The following is a 14,155-nucleotide window of genomic DNA, read 5'->3' as shown; positions in this document are numbered from 1 at the left end:
AGGAGGCAACTCTTCCCCTGGCGACGAATCTTCTGAGCTAACTCTGGCTCAATATCCTCAGGCAGGCTGATCCACACTCACTAGCCTCCTGGTGTCAACTAGAAGCCTGGGCTGTCTAGCTGCATGTCAGGATGTGGCCCTCAGCTTCTCTCTGGCTAAGGTGCACACTCTCTTCTGTCTCTACACAGAATCCTGACTTCACAGAATACAGACTGACTCCTCCCTGTCTGGATCTAGATATATATACTAGGTGTTCCCTAGCTTCCGCTAGTGCCTAGGATGATGAACTACACCCTCAAAGGCCTGCTACACATATCACAGGAAAATACACATAAATACATATTAAAATGCATTAAAATGTACTGTGAAATACAATGCCACTGTTCCAGAGGGGGTGGAGTACGACGTGGCCCAATTGACCCTTGTGTAGTGCCCACATTCACCTAGTGGGACACTACACTAATGCCCACCTTGTGGCCCCTCACAGTAAATAAGCCCACCTTGTGGTCCCTTCAAAATAGTTATGTCCTCCTTGTGGCCCCTCACAGTAGTTATGGCCAGATATATGCCCCCCTTACAGTAGTTATAGCCAGATGTATACCCCTCACAGTAGTAATACCCAGATATGTGTCCCCCTCACAGTAGTTATGCCCAGATATGTGCCCCCCTTACAGTAGTTATGGCCAGATATGTGTCCCCCTTACGGTAGTTATGTCCAGATATGTGCCCCCTCACTGTAGTTATGGCTAGATATGTGTCCCCCTAGGACAGGGGGCAAAATGGAATATATATACAGTGGAGGCAAAAAATGGAATATATACAAAGGGGGCAACATGGATATATATACAGGGGCCCTGTGTAAATATATATACAGTACAGACCAAAAGTTTGGACACACCTTCTCATTCAAAGAGTTTTCTTTATTTTCATGACTATGAAGGCATCAAAACTATGAATTAACACATGTGGAATTATATACATAACAAACAAGTGTGAAACAACTGAAAATATGTCATATTCTAGGTTCTTCAAAGTAGCCACCTTTTGCTATGATTACTGCTTTGCACACTCTTGGCATTCTCTTGATGAGCTTCAAGAGGTAGTCCCCTGAAATGGTCTTCCAACAGACTTCAAGGAGTTCCCAGAGATGCTTAGCACTTGTTGGCCCTTTTGCCTTCACTCTGCGGTCCAGCTCACCCCAAACCATCTTGATTGGGTTCAGGTCCGGTGACTGTGGAGGCCAGGTCATCTGGCGCAGCACCCCATCACTCTCCTTCATGGTCAAATAGCCCTTACTTTCAAAGTTTTCCCAATTTTTCGACTGACTGACTGACCTTCGTTTCTTAAAGTAATGATGGCCACTTGTTTTTCTTTACTTAGCTGCTTTTTTCTTGCCATAATACAAATTCTAACAGTCTATTTAGTAGGACTATCAGCTGTGTATCCACCTGACTTCTCCTCAACGCCAATGATGGTCCCAACCCCATTTATAAGGCAAGAAATCCCACTTATTAAACCTGACAGGGCACACCTGTGAAGTGAAAACCATTTCAGGGGACTACCTCTTGAAGCTCATCAAGAGAATGCCAAGAGTGTGCAAAGCAGTAATCAAAGCAAGAGGTGGCTACTTTGAAGAACCTAGAATATGACATATTTTCAATTGTTTCACACTTGTTTGTTATGTATATAATTCCACATGTGTCAATTCATAGTTTTGATGCCTTCAGTGTGAATCTACAATTTTCATAGTCATGAAAATAAAGAAAACTCTTTGAATGAGAAGGTGTGTCCAAACTTTTGGTCTGTACTGTATATATATATATATATATATATATATATATATATATTTATCCATTTTGCCCCCTCTGTATATATTCCATTTGTCCACTGTGTATGTATTCCATTTTTTACCCCCTCTGTATATATTAAATTTTTGTCATTTTTTGCATTTTGCCAAATATTTCATTAAATTTGCCCCCGGGTCGGGCCCCTATGAATGATTTGCCGCACTGACAGATGCTCCCTGCTCCCACATACAAAAAAAAAAAAACTTACCTACTCTGAACCTGCTCTGCTCCCGCCGTCTTGTTCATAATCCCGTCTTCTGGCGTGCGTCAGCCACGTCATCCCGTCAACCAGCGTGATCCCGCGAGACCTGGCGTGAGGGTCACGGGTCTGGAGCAAGGCACTGGCAGCAGCCCTGGATGGGTGGAGGAGGGGCCGCCGCGTAAGGTACTAACTGCGAGTGCGCAGTGCTGCACCGCCGGCCAGGCACAGAGGCCGGGGCCCGACCGGCCATATACTATTAAAACTTTTAAAATCATTTGCGGTGGGGCTGCGGGCCCCAGCTGCCTTGGGTACAGCACTACTGCAGGGGCCAGGGGTCCACAGGCGGCCAGGCCTCCTGGAGTGCCAGGCCCGGTCACGCCTGCAGCTCTGTTCTCTTTAAACGGACTTCCTCTGCGGTCGCTGAATACTAATGGCCTACTCATGGTGCACAAGTAAGACAAGTGGTAAGTCCCAGGCAGGTCCAGCAACTACAAGGGTAACCCCGCTGCTTCGGGAATGGCTAGGGGATAGGGTTGAGCGAATCCGAACTATAAAGTTCGGGTTCGTTCTAAACTTTAGGATTTTTGGACCCTGGACCCGAACCCGAACATTTCAGTAAAATTTCGGGTTTGAGTTCGGTGTTAGGTTCGGTGCAGGGTAGCCAATCAACAAGGGTTTAACTTGTGTGCCCTTAGAAGCCATCACAGCCATGCCTACTAATGGCATGGCTGTGATTGGCCAGTGCAGCATGTGACCCAGGCTCTATATAAGCTGGAGTCACGTAGCGCTGCACGTAACTCTGCTCTTACTAGTGTAGGGATAGGATGCTGCTGCTGTGAGGGAGAGAATAGAAAATAATCTATCTGATATCACATCACCAGCACTGCATATGTGCCAGGGACAATAATTTAACCTAATTTAACCCTGTTCTTTTAGTTCAGTGGGCAATATATTCCCATTTTTTAGGTGCACCTGCATATGTGCCAGGAGAAAGGAAAATAATATAGGGAATCCGTCTGTGAGTTCAGGGACCCAGGGGGTGACATATTCACATTTTTTTCTGTAAAGTACAATCCAAGTAAGGCCTCATGCATCCGAGCCGCAGTTTTTGCGGCTCGGATGCGGACCCATTCACTTCACTTCAATGGGGCCACAAAAGTTCCGAACAGCACTCCGTGTGCTGTCCGCATCCGTTGCTCCGTTCCGTAGCCCCGCAAAAAAAATATAACATGTCCTATTCTTGTCCGTTTTGCGGACAAGAATAGGCATTTCTACAATGGGCCGCCTGTTCCGCAAATTGCGGAAGGCACACGGGCGGCTTCCGTTTTTTGCGGATCCGCGGTTTGCGGACCGCAAAAAAACGGAACGGTCGTGTGCATGAGGCCTAAATCCATCTGTTAGATTCTGTGGGGACAAATAATTAATTTTTTTTTGCTAAAAAGTACATTTGCGCCCTGCACTGCATTTGTGATAGTGAAAGAATATCTGTTAAATTCATCTGTTTAACCCCTTAAGGACCGGGCTCATTTTCACCTTAAGGACCAGGCCATTTTTTTCAAATCTGACCAATGTCACTTTATGTGTGAATAACTTGAAAACACTTTTACTTATCCAGGCCATTCTGAGATTTTTTTTTCGTCACATATTTTACTTCATGACACTGGTAAAATGGATTAAAAAAACTTAATTTTTATTTATAAAAAAAAAACTAATTTACCAAAAATTTAGAAAAATGTGCTAATTTCCAAGTTTCAATTTCTCTACTTCTATAATACATAGTAATAACTCCAAAAATAGTTATTAATTTACATTCCCCATATGTTTACTTCATGTTTGGATCATTTTGTGAATGCCATTTAATTTTTTGGGGACGTTACAAGGCTTAGAAGTTTAGAAGCAAATCTTTTTCAGGACCAGTTCAGGTCTGAAGTCACTTTGCGAGGCTTACATAATAGAAACCACCCAAAAATGACCCCATTTTACAAACTACACCCCTCAAGGTATTCAAAACTGATTTTACAAACTTTGTTAACCCTTTAGGTGTTCCACAAGAATTAATAGAATATAGAGATAAAATTTAACAATTTCACTTTTTTGGCAGATTTTCCATTTGAATCCATTTTTTCCAGTTACAAAGCTGGGGTTAACAGCCAAACAAAACTCTATATTTATGGCTCTGATTCTGTAGTTTACAGAAACACCCCATATGTGGTCGTAAACTGCTGTACGGGCACACGGCAGAGCGCAGAAGGAAAGGAATGCCATACGGTTTTTGGAAGGCAGATTTTGCTGGACTGTTTTTTTGACACCATGTCCCATTTGAAGCCCCCCTGATGCACCCCTAGAGTAGAAACTCCAAAAAAGTGACCCCATTTTAGAATCTACGGGATAGGGTGACAGTTTTGTTGGTACTATTTTAGGGAACATATAATTTTTGGTTGCTCTATATTACACTTTCTCTGAAACAAGGTAACAAGAAATAGCTGTTTTGGCACAGTTTTTATTTTTTGTTATTTACAACATTCATCTGACAGGTTAGATCATGTGGTATTTTTATAGAGCAGGTTGTCACGGACGCGACAATACCAAATAGCACGACATAGAAGGGGTTAATCCGCCGGCATTGATGTAAACAGCGATGCCAGGCGGATACAGCAGGGGCCCGGCTACCAGGGACTGCCGGACCCCTGCAGTGATCGGGCATGCACCGCTCTGGTGCCCGCCCGATCATCCCGCCGTGCATGTACGGCAGAATGCATTCTGGCAATGCATCCCCCGCCGTACATGCACGGCGTTCTGTGTTAAGGGGTTAATTGTGGGTGAAAAAATCATATATTTTTTTCCATAAAGTACCTTTGCGGCCTCCACTGCTAATCTGATAGTGAAATAGAATCAGTAAATCCATCTCTTTCACTGTGGGTGAAAAAATCATGTTGTTTTTTTTTTTTTGCCAGAAAGTACCTTTGTGGCCTGCACTGGGTGAAAATATCTCTGTAAAATGACAACTTTGTATAAAAAAAATGGGAAAAGTTGCCTTTTACAGAGATATTTATCTCACACAGTATGGGTATATGTAAAAATACACACCAAAACACATTGCCCTACTTCTCCTGAGTACGGTGATGTCACATGTGTGACACTTTTTTGCAGCCTAGGTGCACAAAGGGGCCCAAATTCCAATGAGAATCTTTACGATTTCACAGGGCATTTTTTACGCATTTGGATTCCAAACTACTTCTCACGCTTTAGGTCCCCTAAAATGCCAGGGCAGTATAAATACCCACAAGTGACCCCATTTTGGAAAGAAGACACCCCAAGGTATTCCGTGAGGGGCATGGAGAGTTCCTAGAATATTTTTTTTTTGGCACAAGTTAGCGGAAAATTATTATTTATTTATTTTTTTTCTCTTACAAAGTCTCATATTCCACTAACTTGTGACGCCCTAAAGCGTGAGAAGAAGTCTGGAATATAAATGTCAAATTTTTTTTACGCATTTGGATTCCGTGAGGGGTATGGTGAGTTCATGTGAGATTTTATTTTTTGTCACAAGTTAGTGGAATATGAGACTTTGTAAGAAAAAACAAAAAAAAATAAAAAATTTCCGCTAACTTGTGACAAAAAAAAATAAATCTTCTATGAACTCGCCATGCCCCTCAAAAGTGATCTTTATAGCGCCGCAGCGATTTTACGGTGTTTTTGCAGTGATCAGAAAAAAAAAATGTATGTCACTGCGGTGGGGCAGACTGAACGCAAGTGTGCTCACAAGATCAGGCCTGATTGGGCGAACACTGCGTTTTTTGTAGAGCCTATAGATCATGTCCTATTCTTGTCCGCAATTGCGGACAAGAAAAGGCATTTTCTATATAGTTCTGGCAATGTGCGCATCCGCAAAATGCGGAAAGCACATTGCCGGTGTCCGTGTTTTGCGGATCCGTAAAACACATACGGACATCTGAATGGAGCCTTACAGGGGGGTGATCAATGACAGGGGGGTGATCAGGAGTCTATATGGGGTGATCAGGGGTTAATAAGTCACGGGGGGGTGTAGTGTAGTGTGGTGATTGGTGCTACTTTACTGAGCTGCCTGTGTCCTCCGGTGGTCGATCCAAGCAAAAGGGACCACCAGAGGACCAGATAGCAGGTATATCAGACGCTGTTAACAAAACAGCGTCTGATATACCTTTCAGGGGTTAAAAAAATCGCATCTACAGCCTGCCAGCGAATGATCGCCGCTGGCAGGCTGTAGATCACCTTCTGATCCTGTGAACTCGCGCTCCTGTGTGCGCGCGTTCACAGGAAATCTCGCGTCTCGCGAGATGACGCGCCGATGCGTCTAGGAGGAATAACCCGGCCGCCTGCAGGACGCATCCCTGCGTTAGGCGGTCGGGAGGTGGTTAAAACCCAAAAGTTATTGAAGTATTTCAAGCTTGTTTTTAACAATCACAGATGCAGCATAGGCTGCAATATTAAGTACTTTGCCCAAAATGGGTGTTTTTTTACTAACAGAATATGACATTAGTATATAACGCTTGAATTTCATACTGACAGATGCAGCAAGGGCTGTAAAATTTAGTATTTTGCCCAAAAAGGGTGTTTTTTAAAACCCAGAGAATTATTGCTGTATTTCTAGCTTAAATTGCACACTGACAAATGCTGCAAAGGCCACAGATGTAGGGTCTTGCTAAAAATGGGTGTTTTTTTTTAAACCCAGAATATAATTGCAGTAGTTCAAGCTTCTATTTGACTGTCACAAATGCACATATGCTGTGCTGTTGCACAGAACTTGCATAAAATGGACGCCGCCCAGCTAACTAACAGACGGATAAAAGTTAATTTTCGGGGTCACTGGGTTCAGGGTAGGGTAAAAAGATTGTGCACTGCACCCACAAAACTAAATCTAGGTAGATCGCCGAGTTAACAAGCACTTCTGACAGTCCAATACAAGCATTAAATACTGCTGTAATATTCTGGTATTAAAAAAACACCCATTTTGATCTAGATACTACATTTGGGGCCTTTGCTGCATTTCTGACAGTCCAATACAAGCGTTAAATACTGCTGTTATTTTCTGGTATTAAAAAAACACCCATTTTGTCCTAGATACTACATTTGGGGCCTTTGCTGCATTTGTGACAGTCCAATACAAGCGTTAAATACTGCTGTTATATTCTGGTTTTAAAAAAAACACCCATTTTGTTCAAGATACTACATTTGCAACCTTTGCTGCATTTCTGACAGTCCAATGCAACCAGTCAATATTGCTGTTACAATCAAAAAATATATAAAGAAAATAAAAAGAAAATAAAATAAAAGAAGAAATAAAAAGTAATTAATCAAAAATAAAAATAAAAAGTTCACCACTGTGTTTCTTGATGTCAAATCGGCTTCACTGACCTCCGTGTGATGCAGGTAAAATCACAATGAATCAGTCTTTATACAAAAGGTGGTCGCGCTGCCAGGTATGCGTCTTCTTTGACACAACCGGCACACCTGAGTCCCACCGGATAGTAGCCTTTTCTCAAAGCAACCTTCCTACGTAATCAAAGTTTAGAGTACATAGCGAAGGCCCGTAAAGCTGAATTAACGAAACTCTCTTATCATAATCGCAATAAAATCTTGAATGACACGCCTTAAATAATCATAAAATCTGGTACATCAGGTCCATCAACCACAATGCCCTGGGCATTACGTGGTTGATCTGTGCCAGAACACGCACAAGTGAAACACCTTCCTCAGGTGCGAGTAGGTGAGGAGAAGGGGCCCTATATACTGGCACAATATGGAGGGGCACTATGGAGAAGAGGGGAAGCACTATGGGGGCTCTATATACTAGCATAATATGGAGGGGGCACTATGGAGAAGAGGGGAAGCACTTCTGGGGGCCCTATATACTAGCATAATATGGAGGGGGCACTATGGAGAAGAGGGGAAGCACTTCTGGGGGCCCTATATACTGGCACAATATGGGGGGGCACTATGGAGAAGAGGGGAAGCACTTCTGGGGGCCCTATATACTGGCAGAATATGGGGGGGCACTATGGAGAAGAGGGGAAGCACTATGGGGCTCTATATACTGGCATAATATGGAGGGGGCACTATGGAGAAGAGGGGAAGCACTTCTGGGGGCCCTATATACTGGCACAATATGGGGGGCACTATGGAGAAGAGGGGAAGCACTTCTGGGGGCCCTATATACTGGCACAATATGGAGGGGCACTATGGAGAAGAGGGAAAGCACTATGGGGCTCTATATACTGGCATAATATGGAGGGGGCACTATGGAGAAGAGGGGAAGCACTATTGGGGGCCCTATATACTGGCACAATATGGGGGGGCACTATGGAGAAGAGGGGAAGCACTATGGGGGCCCTATATACTGGCACAATATGGGGGGGGCACTATGGAGAAGAGGGGAAGCACTATGGGGGCCCTATATACTGGCACAATATGGGGGGGAACTGTGGAGAAAAGGGGAAGCACTATGGGGGCCAATATACTGGCACAATATGGGGGGGCACTATGGAGAAGAGGTGAAGCACTATGGGGGCCCAATATACTGGCACAATATGGGGGGGGCACTATGGAGAAGAGGGGACGCATCTACTGGGGGCCCTATATACTGGCACTCATTATGGGGGGCTCTATGGAGAAGTGGGGGTAAAGGAGCACTATGGTGGCATTTACTGGGGGCCCTATTTACTGGTACGCATTATGGGGGGCACTATGGAGAAGTGGGGGAGAAGAGCACTATGGGGGCATTATATTGTGGCATTTAATACTGGCAACCATTTTGGTGCCACTATGGGGAAGGGGGAGAGGAGCATTATGGGGGCATCTATGTGGGGTAGTCAGTAGGGGCATTTTATACTGGCACATTATGGAGGACACTATGGGGACAGGGGAGGAGCACTGTGGGGCATCTTCTGGGGGCACTATATAGGAGTATTTTATATTGTCACAATTTATAGTGGCACTATGGGCACCTAAGCTCAACTAGGGCTACGAAGTGTTTTTGATAGTGGCACACAGTACGGGTCATTGGAACACATGAGGGCATTCTGGGGACATTGGCTCTACTGGGGGGCACTAAGATGTTGTTGTTTTTTTGTCTTTGTTTACTGACACACAACTGGGCATTTTTTGCACTGGCGCACACTATAAATAGAATTATTACTACCAGGGGCATTATGGTGTGCTTTATTACAACTGGGGGACTATGGGAGCATTATTACCGTACTTCTGGGACACAATTACTGTTGGGGGCACTGTAGGAGCACTATTACTACTAAGTGCACTCTGGCACAGAATTATCACTATTGTTGGGATTTTTGGGAGCACCATTACTGTGGGGGCACCCTGGCACAGTATCAGCTTAGCACAGATATTTTTGGGGGACATTATGGTTACACTATTAGTGTCAGGGACACTATTTGCTGTGTGCATTTTTTTTTTTAGAGCATTGTGTTCCAATAATTATTGAAGGGGGCGCTAACTGTGTGTAACTACGGTAGTATTTTCAGGGGGTTTATCAGTTTATACAGTATAGTTTTGGGGGTGCATGATGGGATGCTGAGAAGGTGGGAGGATGATGGAAAAGTAGCAAACTAAGATGTCTGTCAAACTCTGTAGAGAGAAGAGATGGCTGAAAGAAATCATCATGGCGGTCCGGTCTGAATGGAGAAGATAAAGAAAGAGAACATCTACATCAAAGGAGACATCACTGGATGTATCACTGTATTAGGCTACTGTATTCTGGCAGGCTGTTCCAGCTGAGAACAGCCTGCCGGAATTCACTGGATCCGGCACTGCAGACTGAAAGCCTGCCGCCCCAAAAAAATACAATGGGGTACGGCAGAGATCCGCCCACAATCGGGGGAACACTTTTGCGCTACCCGCAAGCTGCATTTACACAAAATGTTTAGAGATGTTCCCACTAAATTGGCGACCACACAGGGAGAGTCCCCACTTCATCCTGATCCCGCAGCTTTCCAGATATCCACAAAATTCAGTAAAGAGGAATTAGAGTGTATCGATTTACTCACCGGATTGGATACAACTGAGGAGTCCTCCTTTGATACCTCCGTGGATCCATTCAGAGGTGGAGTCAAATCCACCTTTTGTCCCCCCATGCCCGCTGGTAGTAGTATCGATATATTTCAACACCAGGTTATGAAAGATATCAGGGCAGTTATATATTAAACAGCTGAACTTAATATTACTCAGGAAGAACAGAGAGCCTTGTCTTGGCTCCACTCCCAGGATAATATTGTCGTGAAACCGGCGGACAAGGGGGGTAACATAGTTCTCATGTCTAGGGAGTATTATTTAAATGAAGCTCTCAGACAACTGGGAGACTCCCAGGTGTATGAGAGGATACGGGGGGACCCCGTGGCCAATATCCAGCAGTTGCTTAACCACCTCCGGACCGCCTAACGCAGATTCGCGTTCCGGAGGTGGCAGCGCTGCGCACAGTCACGCATATACGCGTCATCTCGCGAGACGCGAGATTTCGCTCAAAGCCGGCCCGCGCATGCGCATCGCGGGCCGGCAAAAGTTAAAGAACAAGTTCGTCACCAGCCTGCCAGCAACGATCATTGGCTGGCAGGCTGGCGATTTTCAAAAAATCCAATCACAAGCCATATAACAGATCATATTAGTAAATATGATCTGTTATATGGCTTCTCTGCTCCTCTGCTGGTCCTTTTCGTCGGTTGGATCCAGCAGAGGAGCAGACTGAACTGTGAGTAGCACCAAACACTTCACTGTAGCCCCAGATCACCCCCCTGCACCCCAATTAACCCTTTGATCGCCCCTGTCAATTACTAGTGAAAGGAAAAAAAGTGATCAGTGTAAACTGTCACTTTTTTTTTTTCACTAGTATTGGCTGTTAGGTTTTAGGGATAGTTTAGGCCCCTTGGTTAGGTAGTTTAGCGCGAGTTAGCGCCCAGCCCACCGCACCGCAGTCACTTATTCGCTGTTTAGCGTATCGCTAATCAGCATTTGTACTTTTATAGTATCTGTAAGTGATCAAAACTGATCACGGTCAGATCTATAATAGTATTAGTGTCACCTTAGCTCGCCCTCCACCCAAAACGCAGTGTTTGCCCGATCAGGCCTGATCAGTCGCCCACACGTGCGTTCACCCACGCCCGCCCCACCGCAGTGACAAAAAATATATATTTTTTTGATCACTGCACATTCATTTTACACGCACTGCGGCGATAAAAAAATCAGTTTTAATATTTTTTATCAACCGCAGCAGCCTCCGGTACTTCGCTAGCCTCCCCTTTGTAAGACAGGTTTGCTTTTTTTCTTGGGTAGTCTCAGGGAATACCCCTAAATTTAGTAGTCCAAAATGTCAAACAGGGGGTATTCTTCTGAAGAGGCCTACAGGATTCTGACCCAGTCGGATGAGGAGTGGGAACCCTCATCTGACGAATCTAGCGGGTCAGAATATGAACCTGTGGAAAGCAGTGGCTCTCTGACCCAAAGTTCGGACGAGGAGGTCCCTGATAGAACCATGCGTACCCGGCCCCGTGTCGCTAGACCACAGGTTGTGCAGGATCCGCTTCAAGAGCAGCAGAGTGGGGCTGTCGCTGCCGGATCACGTGGTGAGGCATACACCAGCAGCGCAGCCCTCCCTGGACCTAGTACCAGCACTGCCGTACAACATGGTGACGTGGCGAGCACCAGAAGGGCAGTTGAAGCTGGTACGGTGGCACATGCAGTAGTTACCCCGTCGCAGCCACCGCACAGACAGGCCCGTAGAGCCCCTAGAATCCCTGAGGTGCTGGCAAACCCTGATTGGCAGTCACCAACTTCAGCCGCACCATTAGTTCCCCCTTTCACCGCCCAGTCTGGAGTTCGGGTTGAGACGGCTCAAATCGGTTCGGCCCTGGGATTTTTTGAGCTGTTCTTGACTGCGGAGCTCTTGGACTTAGTCGTGGCAGAGACAAACCGGTATGCCACACAATTTATATCCGCCAACCCGGGAAGCTTTTTTTGGGCCTTCTCCTCAACATGGGTCTAACTAAAAAGCATGAATTGCGGTCATATTGGTCCACGAACCCGATTCATCACATGCCCATGTTCTCTGCTGCTATGTCCAGGGCACGATTTGAGGCCATCCTCCGTTTCCTGCATTTTAGCGACAACACCACCTCCCGTCCCAGAGGCCACCCAGCTTTTAACCGGCTCCACAAAATTCGGCCCCTCATAGACCACTTCAACCAGAAATTTGCAGATTTGTATACCCCAGAGCAAAACATCTGCGTAGACGAGTCCCTAATACATTTTACCGGGCGCCTTGGCTTCAAACAATACATCCCAAGCAAGCGTGCCCGGTATGGGGTCAAATTGTATAAGCTCTGTGAAAGGGCCACAGGCTATACCCACAAATTTCGGATCTATGAGGGAAAAGATCAGACCCTGGAGCCGGTCGGTTTCCCTGACTACCTGGGGAGCAGTGGGAAGACAGTCTGGGACTTGGTGTCACCCTTATTCGGCAAGGGGTACCATCTTTATGTGGACAATTTCTACACAAGTGTGGCCCTCTTTAGGCATTTGTTTCTAGAACGGATTTGCGCCTGTGGCACCGCGCGAACTAGTCGCGTGGGCTTCCCCCAACGGCTCGTTACCACCCGTCTTGCAAGGGGGGAGAGGGCTGCCTTGTGTAACGAAGAACTGCTCGCGGTGAAATGGAGAGACAAGCGTGACGTTTACATGCTCTCCTCCATTCACGCAGACACGACAATACAAATTGAGCGAGCAACCCGTGTCATTGAAAAGCCCCTCTGTGTCCACGACTATAATGCGCTCATGGGAGGGGTGGACTTCAATGACCAGATGTTGTCTCCGTATTTAGTTTCCCGCAGAACCAGACGCTGGTATAAGAAGGTGTCTGTATATTTAATTCAATTGGCGCTGTATAATAGTTTTGTTCTCTACAGTAAGGCTGGGAGAACAGGATCCTTCCTCAAATTCCAGGAAGAGATCATCGAGAACCTCCTGTATCCAGGAGGTTCCGTGGCCCCATCCACCAGTGTAGTTAGCCGTCTACACGAGCGACATTTCCCCAGTGTCGTTCCTGGTACCTCAACCCAACTGTCACCCCGAAAAAGATGTCGTGTCTGTAGCAGGAGTGGAATAAGGCGTGACACCCGCTATTTCTGTCCTGACCACCCTGCCCTATGCTTTGGTGAGTGTTTCCGGAAGTACCACACACAAGTACACCTAGCATAGGGATTGCATCTCACAGGACAGGCACACAGGGCTATTAGGGCCCTTTTACTCACAGCTGCTGCAAACCTCTCCTTTCACCTGGGATAAAGTGCATAACGTACTTCGCCACATCTTTGGGCGATTTGCGCTTTGCACATTGTCCCATGGGGAAGGAGAGGTTTGTTCTATAAAGGTAAAAAAAACTAAACAAAAAAAAAATACCGGTAAGTAAAAAAGTTAACGTTCAGTTAAAAAAGTTAAAAAAGTTTATATGTTCTGTTCAAAAGTTAATAAATTGATTGCGTTGCGGCCTGGTTTTTTCTTTTTTGTTTTGTTTTTTTTACCTTCCAGGTGGACCAACCGATCGACTAGCTGCAGCACTGATGTGCATTCTGACAGAAGCATTGCGCTGCTGTCAGATTACATGCAAGTCGTTGTATGCGGCGCTGCAAGACGAGATTTCTCCTCTGCAGTAAAAGATACGTTTGCCGAGGCATATGAGCTGAGGAGGTGGCGGTGTTCATATACTTTGGCAAACACTTTGTATATATAAAAAAAAAAATCCCGGCAATGATTTATTCATCCACATCGATTGATGTGAATGGAGAAATCTGGTTTGCCAGGGCATACGAGCTAAGTGGGTATGGATGTTGGGCGGAGCTCCTATGTCCTGGCAGACGCCTTTCCCCTCCTTATTCTTTTTTTGGCAGAGATTTTTTCATCCACATTGATCGATGCGAATGAAGAAATCTGTGCCGTTCATTTTTTTCTTTCAGCCCAGAGGCTGAACGGAAAAAAAAATCTCATTACCCGTATGCTCAATATAAGGAGAATAGCAGAAACGCCTAATGCTGGGCATACATGTAATGATTGCGGAGACCCTCAA

General features: G+C 45.5%; 1 protein-coding gene across 4 annotated transcripts in view; it reads right to left on the bottom strand.

The window, feature by feature from the left end:
- Window positions 1–14,155, bottom strand: part of LOC120977320 (glycosyltransferase family 92 protein F13G3.3-like) — an 81,619-nt gene that overhangs the window by 42,259 nt on the left and 25,205 nt on the right. For 2 of the 4 annotated variants that reach the window (XM_040405218.1, XM_040405224.1), the window contains exon 1: window positions 7,408–7,538. The exons of 1 other annotated variant lie outside the window; for it this stretch is intronic. The gene's annotated coding sequence lies outside the window, so the exon portion shown is untranslated. Of the gene's footprint in view, window positions 1–7,407; window positions 7,539–14,155 lie in introns of those variants that run through there. One more of the 4 variants, XM_040405219.1, reaches the window with a different exon arrangement.

This window comes from Bufo bufo, chromosome 8 (genome assembly GCF_905171765.1).
Source record: "Bufo bufo chromosome 8, aBufBuf1.1, whole genome shotgun sequence".
Taxonomy (NCBI): Eukaryota; Metazoa; Chordata; class Amphibia; order Anura; family Bufonidae; genus Bufo; species Bufo bufo.
Note: the sequence above shows the minus strand (reverse complement) of the source record. Positions and strands in the feature narration are given on the sequence as shown.